Source organism: Cervus canadensis, chromosome 27 (genome assembly GCF_019320065.1).
Source record: "Cervus canadensis isolate Bull #8, Minnesota chromosome 27, ASM1932006v1, whole genome shotgun sequence".
In the NCBI taxonomy this organism is placed as follows: Eukaryota; Metazoa; Chordata; class Mammalia; order Artiodactyla; family Cervidae; genus Cervus; species Cervus canadensis.
Window position 1 is genome coordinate 42,505,471 of NC_057412.1, and position 6,000 is coordinate 42,511,470.

A 6,000-nucleotide genomic window follows, 5' to 3' on the forward strand; every position below is an offset into this window, starting at 1 on the left:
TAACTTGGAATTTTAAAGCTTTTCTGAAAATAGAGTTTTAAATATGATATTTGTCTCTTTCACATTCTCAAGACTGACATATCTTACAAGCTACTTTCTACCTTTAAATTACTCCAATTTATCTTCCATACACTTTGAAAACATTTTAAAAATAAATTTTAGTAGAAAATAGTTTATTTTATTTTCTGAAGTGTGGAGAAATTTATGACTCATTGCCTTTATATATGAGGACTTCCTAAAGCTAAACTCTACTTTGGGGGAAAGCAATTGCCTAAGAAAATGGTTAAAATTTTAGGCCAGTTTTGATCAGCAATTTATGCTTGAGTTATGCTGCCTAGTGATAGAAAACCAAGAGTAAGTTTTCTTAAAATACCAGCTATGATTTCAGAAAACTGTCAGGCTCATCATGGTTTTATTATGGGAAAGAATCCTAATTGCAACAGAAATAAAAAATAGACAGGAGCCATATGGAACTTTACCCATTTGCTGCCAAGAAATTGTCTTCCGTTTTAAAAGCCAAAAACATCTAAGATGTATAGAGGAAAATAATTCTTTTATGTATGCAATGATGCATTTGACTGAATGGCATTGATTAGAAAGATGGAATGAGATGTTTGTTTTTAAGAAATTATTTAATGTGCTGGTTGTGAATTGAATTATCCCAAATGAATTTCCTGATCACAGAATTTTCATTTATTTTCAGTTAGCTTTAGATTTCCATTCATAAGCACACTTTAAACTAGCCCTTTACTTGTTAACTTCTACAAGATTGTGTGTATGAGTGTGGGGTGGAAGAGGAGTTTTTGTTTACACTGGAGAAAAGAGGGTGATTTTATACTTTTTAAGATGTATAAAGCATATATGAAATTAAGATGAAATAACTCGGCCCAGGTAACTTATGTTGGTTTGAAATCACAGTGTAAAACTGAACATTAGAATCAAGTGAATTTGAATCTTACTAAATTGCATATGCCAATTCCTTACGTGGAAACTATAGATTGAGGAACAAGGTGGTCATAGTTCCATGTGAGATGGTGGTGTTCATCGTATACTAGACCTAAAAGAAGGGAATCTCTGGGCAGGAGGGCTGAGCTTTATCTCTGAGGAGGGTGCATCTTTTTATGCTAGAAAATGGAGGCTGAAGAAGAAGCCATGGAAACAAAACAAAAAAAAAAAAAAAAAAAGAAGAAGAAGAAGAAGAAGAAGTCATGGAGCAAATGCACAGTTTTTTTCAGAAAACAGACCTAAGTAGCTATAGTCTGACTTAGTTCATATACCTGTTTGTTGTACGTGGTTGATGTGTTTTTATTTGTGTTGAAGTGTCATATGCCTGTAGAAAAGTCCACTTGTCATAATCACAAGTAAGTTTGGAGGCTACTGTATGAAAGGAGCATGGGTCTGTGGAGAAGTTAGAGAAAGTCTCAGTGAAGGGAAATGTTTGCCTGCTTTTAAGAAATAGAACTGAATGACTTATAAATGCATTGTAGAGAAAAAAGAAACAGCTTTACTTATATATGGTGGCCTATGCATTTTGCTTGAAAGCTTAAATTGTGGTTGCAGCCATCCCTGCTGCTCTGGTCCTTTTTTAGTAAATACTTTATTCAGCTGCATCTGATCTTAGTTGCAGCAGACACCATCTCCGATCTTTGTTGTGGCATGTGCAAGCTTTAGTTGTGGTATGGGAACACTTAGGTATGGTAGGTGGGCTCTAGTTCCCTAACCAGGGATGGAACCTGGCCCCTCTGCACTGGGAGGGCAGACTCTTAGACACTGGACAATCAGGGAAGTCCCTTCTGATGTCACTCTGACTTTCAAAGGGTTTGGGGAATTTATCACACTCATTTTGATGGCATTTTTCTTCTCTATAGTGAGTGGTTCTTGTTTTTCTTCCTTTCATCAAACAGATTAAGGACACACCCACTCATCTATCTCTTCATTCTTTCCTTAGAGCCTAATAAAGGGCCTTGTTCTTTGTTTCTTATAAAGGCCCTTGTGCAAAACTCTTTTATTTAGGCATTCCTGAAGGCTCAGATGATAAAGAATCTGCCTGTGATGCAGGAGACTGGGTTTGATCCCTGGGTAGGGAAGATCCCCTTGAGAAGCAAATGGTTACCCAGTCCAGAACTCTTGTCTGGAGAATTCCACGGACAGAGGAGCCTGGTGGCCACAATCCACAGGATCGCAAAGAGTCCGACGTGACTGAATGACTCATGCTTCAGTTTCTCATGATTTCTCAGAGATAGTTAGTCTCATGATACCTTGAGCAATGGGCTTCCCTGGTGCTTCAGACAATAAAGAATCTTCCTGGAATGTGGGAGACCTAGGTTCGATTCCTGAGTCTGGATGCTCCCCTAGAGAAGGAAATGGCTACCTACTTCAGTATTCTTGCCTGGAGAATCCCCTGGACAGAGGAGCCTGGTGGGGTATAGTTTATGGGGTCGCAAGGAGTTGGACATGACTGAGTGACTAACACATACACACCCCTTGAACAATGCTGTTTAATTCAGTATCCTCGACCATCTCTGGAGAAGGAACTGGCAACCCACTCCAGTATTCTTCCCTGGAGAATTCCAGGGACTGGGGAGCCTGGTGGGCTGCCGTCTATGGGGTTGCACAGAATCGGACACAACTGAAGCGACTTAGCAGCAGCAGCAGCAACAGACCATGTCTTGTAGCAAGAGTTGCAGACGATCCCGCATGGTATGGAATACATGTATGGTCTCTTACCTTAGGATGAGTTCCCTGCCCATCCGGTGAGAGCTTCTAGGAGTGAATATGGGGTCGATTAGCTCTCTTTGGTGCCCTAGGGAAGATCTTCTACTCCACCCATGGAAGAAAGAAATGCTAAAAATGCTTGAGGGATAGGTTTGCTGAACTGACTGTTCCCAAGTCTCCTTTTCTCTCTGTTTTCCAGTTAGCGGTTCTATAAGAACAAATGTGTATGTTTGTGTGAGTGACTCACACATCCTAATATAAAACTTTATAGAAATGAATTTCAGTGTTTTTTTTTTTTAACACAAAACTGCATCAAAGAAAGAGAAACACTCTTGAGCTATTGACAGGCTTTCACCACTTATTATGTGAGAAAGGAAATGTCAGTAACTTAAAAGTAGTTTTAAGATCAATGTGTTTGAGCTTTTCTAATTTTAAAATTCTTTACAAAGTCTTGTCAAAAAGGTTATGTAATGGCAACAGGGAGGCTGGAACTTCTCGGAGCAATGGGAACTTTCTTTGTTTCCTCTGAGAGCAAAAGATATAGAAGTGGAGCCTTATTCTGGGGAGACCACCCCCCCCCACCACCCTAGCACGGGTATGTGTCTGTTAGTTATGTGCAGTTATTGCTTTTTAGGAGCTACTGCTCTGACTTACAGGAAAAAAAAGACTGGGTTACAGCCATGTATTTGCAAGAGCCACAGTGAAATAATTGGTGAGGCAAAGGTGGTAAATAAACCAATTGGTGGGGTAGTTCAGGCCTAAATAGGCTTTCTACTGAGGTGACCTGAAGTTGCCCTAATTCTTCCTTTGTTCCAGCTGTATAGATTGGCTTAGAAATGCGGTAGAAGGTTGACATGTCAGACTGTGACTGTATTCTGTCCCTGGAATAACCAAGGATGTTTTAGAAAATCAATCTGCTCTCTCCAGGAGGGCTCCACTGAAGTACAGGACCATAGTCTTTTGGGGAACGTTCCTGTGAAGATGGACATGGTTTCATTTTGGTTTCATTAGCTCTTGCTGCAGAGAAGATGATGGATAAACTTAGTTACTTGCGGCTTCTCTTGTTAAGGGTCTTATCCATTTCTTTTCAATGTAGAGGAATATGGGAGCCTAAATGTGATTGCTGAGATTTGTCATTTTCAGCAGCTCAGGGATCTCCCTGAAATAAACTATAGGCATCTGCTTTCAACACTCATGTCTATAAAACCACAAGTGAGAGGGAAATGTGTGAACTTTCAAACCCCAGACATCGCTGCATTTAAAAAGAATTGTTGCTATGACTGTCGAAATATTTTCCTCCTAAGTCTCTGTTTATGCTTTGTGTGTGTATGTGTGTTTGCTCTGGTGTATTTCACCTATTCAAGAATTCTGAATTCAAGAATTTTGCATGTGATTAGTGTAAAATGAAAAACTTAGCCAAATATCCTAACATACACATTGTTTATAGAAATTAAAATATACATACTCCCATTTTTATGAAAATTTTTTACCTTAAAGCAATTTTAAGAAAACTCCATCTTTTTGTCTGCTTTGTTGTTCCAAGTCTGCCTTATAAAAATTATGACTTTTTCAAAAAGATGTGACACTCTTAAAACAAAATGAGATAAAGTAAATTTCGGAAGTACCCAAAGTTTCTTTTCATTTTATTAAGCAGTGACTGTAGTGAAAGTTTCCCTGGAATGCATCTGAAGGGAGCAGTTCTATAGGAAGCCAGTGATGTCTCTTAACCTTCTTTGGCCTTTGTTTCCTTTCTTACAGATCTGGAGCCATGGGAACTATCTCTATGGTCCCTTCCCTGTCAGCCCCTTCAGCCCCAAACACTGTATTTCACTTTCTCTGCTATGCACACAACTCTAGCTGACATTCCTTTGGGAAGGACACTTGCAGTGTGTAGCTGTTTTCAAATAGTATTCAAGAGAGAGAAAACTGTGAGGTGGCAGATCTAGCATTTTCAAACTTTAAAGCTCAACTGAGAAGAAAAGAATTCATCCAGGGAAGTATATAAGCTCCATTTGACTAAATCTGCGCGCTTTCCACACACTTCCATTAGGGAAGGGGCGGACGCATCTCTGATGGTCGCGGTTGACAGTCTTGATTGAACAATATTTTGACTTGCGCTTCAGAGTTCCCTCATCATCTCCATCTATGTCGATGGGTAGCTCTTGAAGTACAGCAGCTGTGCCATCTGTTTCAAATATTATTTCAGCCCTCACTGTTTTGGGATAAATTTCATAAAGTGTATTGCATACACACACATTTAATTGAACAAACGAGAAGCCCTTCCAGTCTAAAAAAGCTTCCTAAATGACAAGAAGTGTCCAATTTCCATTCAAATGGTTACTCCGGGGCTTTAAAATGTGTGAATTCATCTAACAGAGGCTGATGGTGTATTTTGAGGCAGATGGCTTGATTCTGTGAAGAAAAAAATTAACCGGATTTTACTATCAATCTTATTTTTTTTTGGCAAAAGACTGACATAATAAAGATGTGTATTACTGAGAATGCTTTTTAATAATGATTCTACCTTATGTTTTCCCCCAAGAATATGGTTAACTGACTAGGAAAATCTATTTAGAGATTTTATGTTTATCTATAATGATCAGCTTAGAAAAAAAAAAAAAAAAAAGAAGCCTACTAACAAAACTGCTGAAATACAAAAGGAACATAATGCTCTACAACTTTCTAAAGGAGTCCAAGAGGAAAGGAATGCTCAAGTTAATCTGCTTGTTCTCTTGCTAAATAGTTGTGGAATCAGTAAGTTGACTACTTTGAAGGAAGACGAAGGGATTTCATTTCCTGTGGGAATATCTTGTTTTTTTCATTTATTTTTATTAGTTGGAGGCTAATTACTTTACAGTATTGTAGTGGTTTTTGTCATACATTGACATGAATCAGCCATGGATTTACATGTGTTCCCCATCCCGATCCCCCCCCTCCCGCCTCCCTCCCCATCCCATCCCTCTGGGTCTTCCCAGTGCACCAGCCCCGAGCACTTGTCTCATGCATCCAACCTGGGCTGGTGATCTGTTTCACTATAGATAGTATACTTGTTTCAATGCTGTTCTCTCAGAACATCCTACCCTCGCCTTCTCCCACAGAGTCCAAAAGTCTGTTCTGTACATCTGTGTCTCTTTTTCTGTTTTGCATATAGGGTTATTGTTACCATCTTTCTAAATTCCATATATATGTGTTAGTATGCTGTATTGGTCTTTATCTTTCTGGCTTACTTCACTCTGTATAATGGGCTCCAGTTTCATCCATCTCATTAGGACTGATTCAAATGAA

General features: G+C 39.0%; 1 protein-coding gene across 1 annotated transcript in view; it reads left to right on the plus strand.

Moving 5' to 3' along the window:
- Nucleotides 1–6,000, plus strand: part of ZPLD1 (zona pellucida like domain containing 1) — a 421,436-nt gene that overhangs the window by 195,849 nt on the left and 219,587 nt on the right. The gene's annotated exons all lie outside the window — the stretch shown is intronic.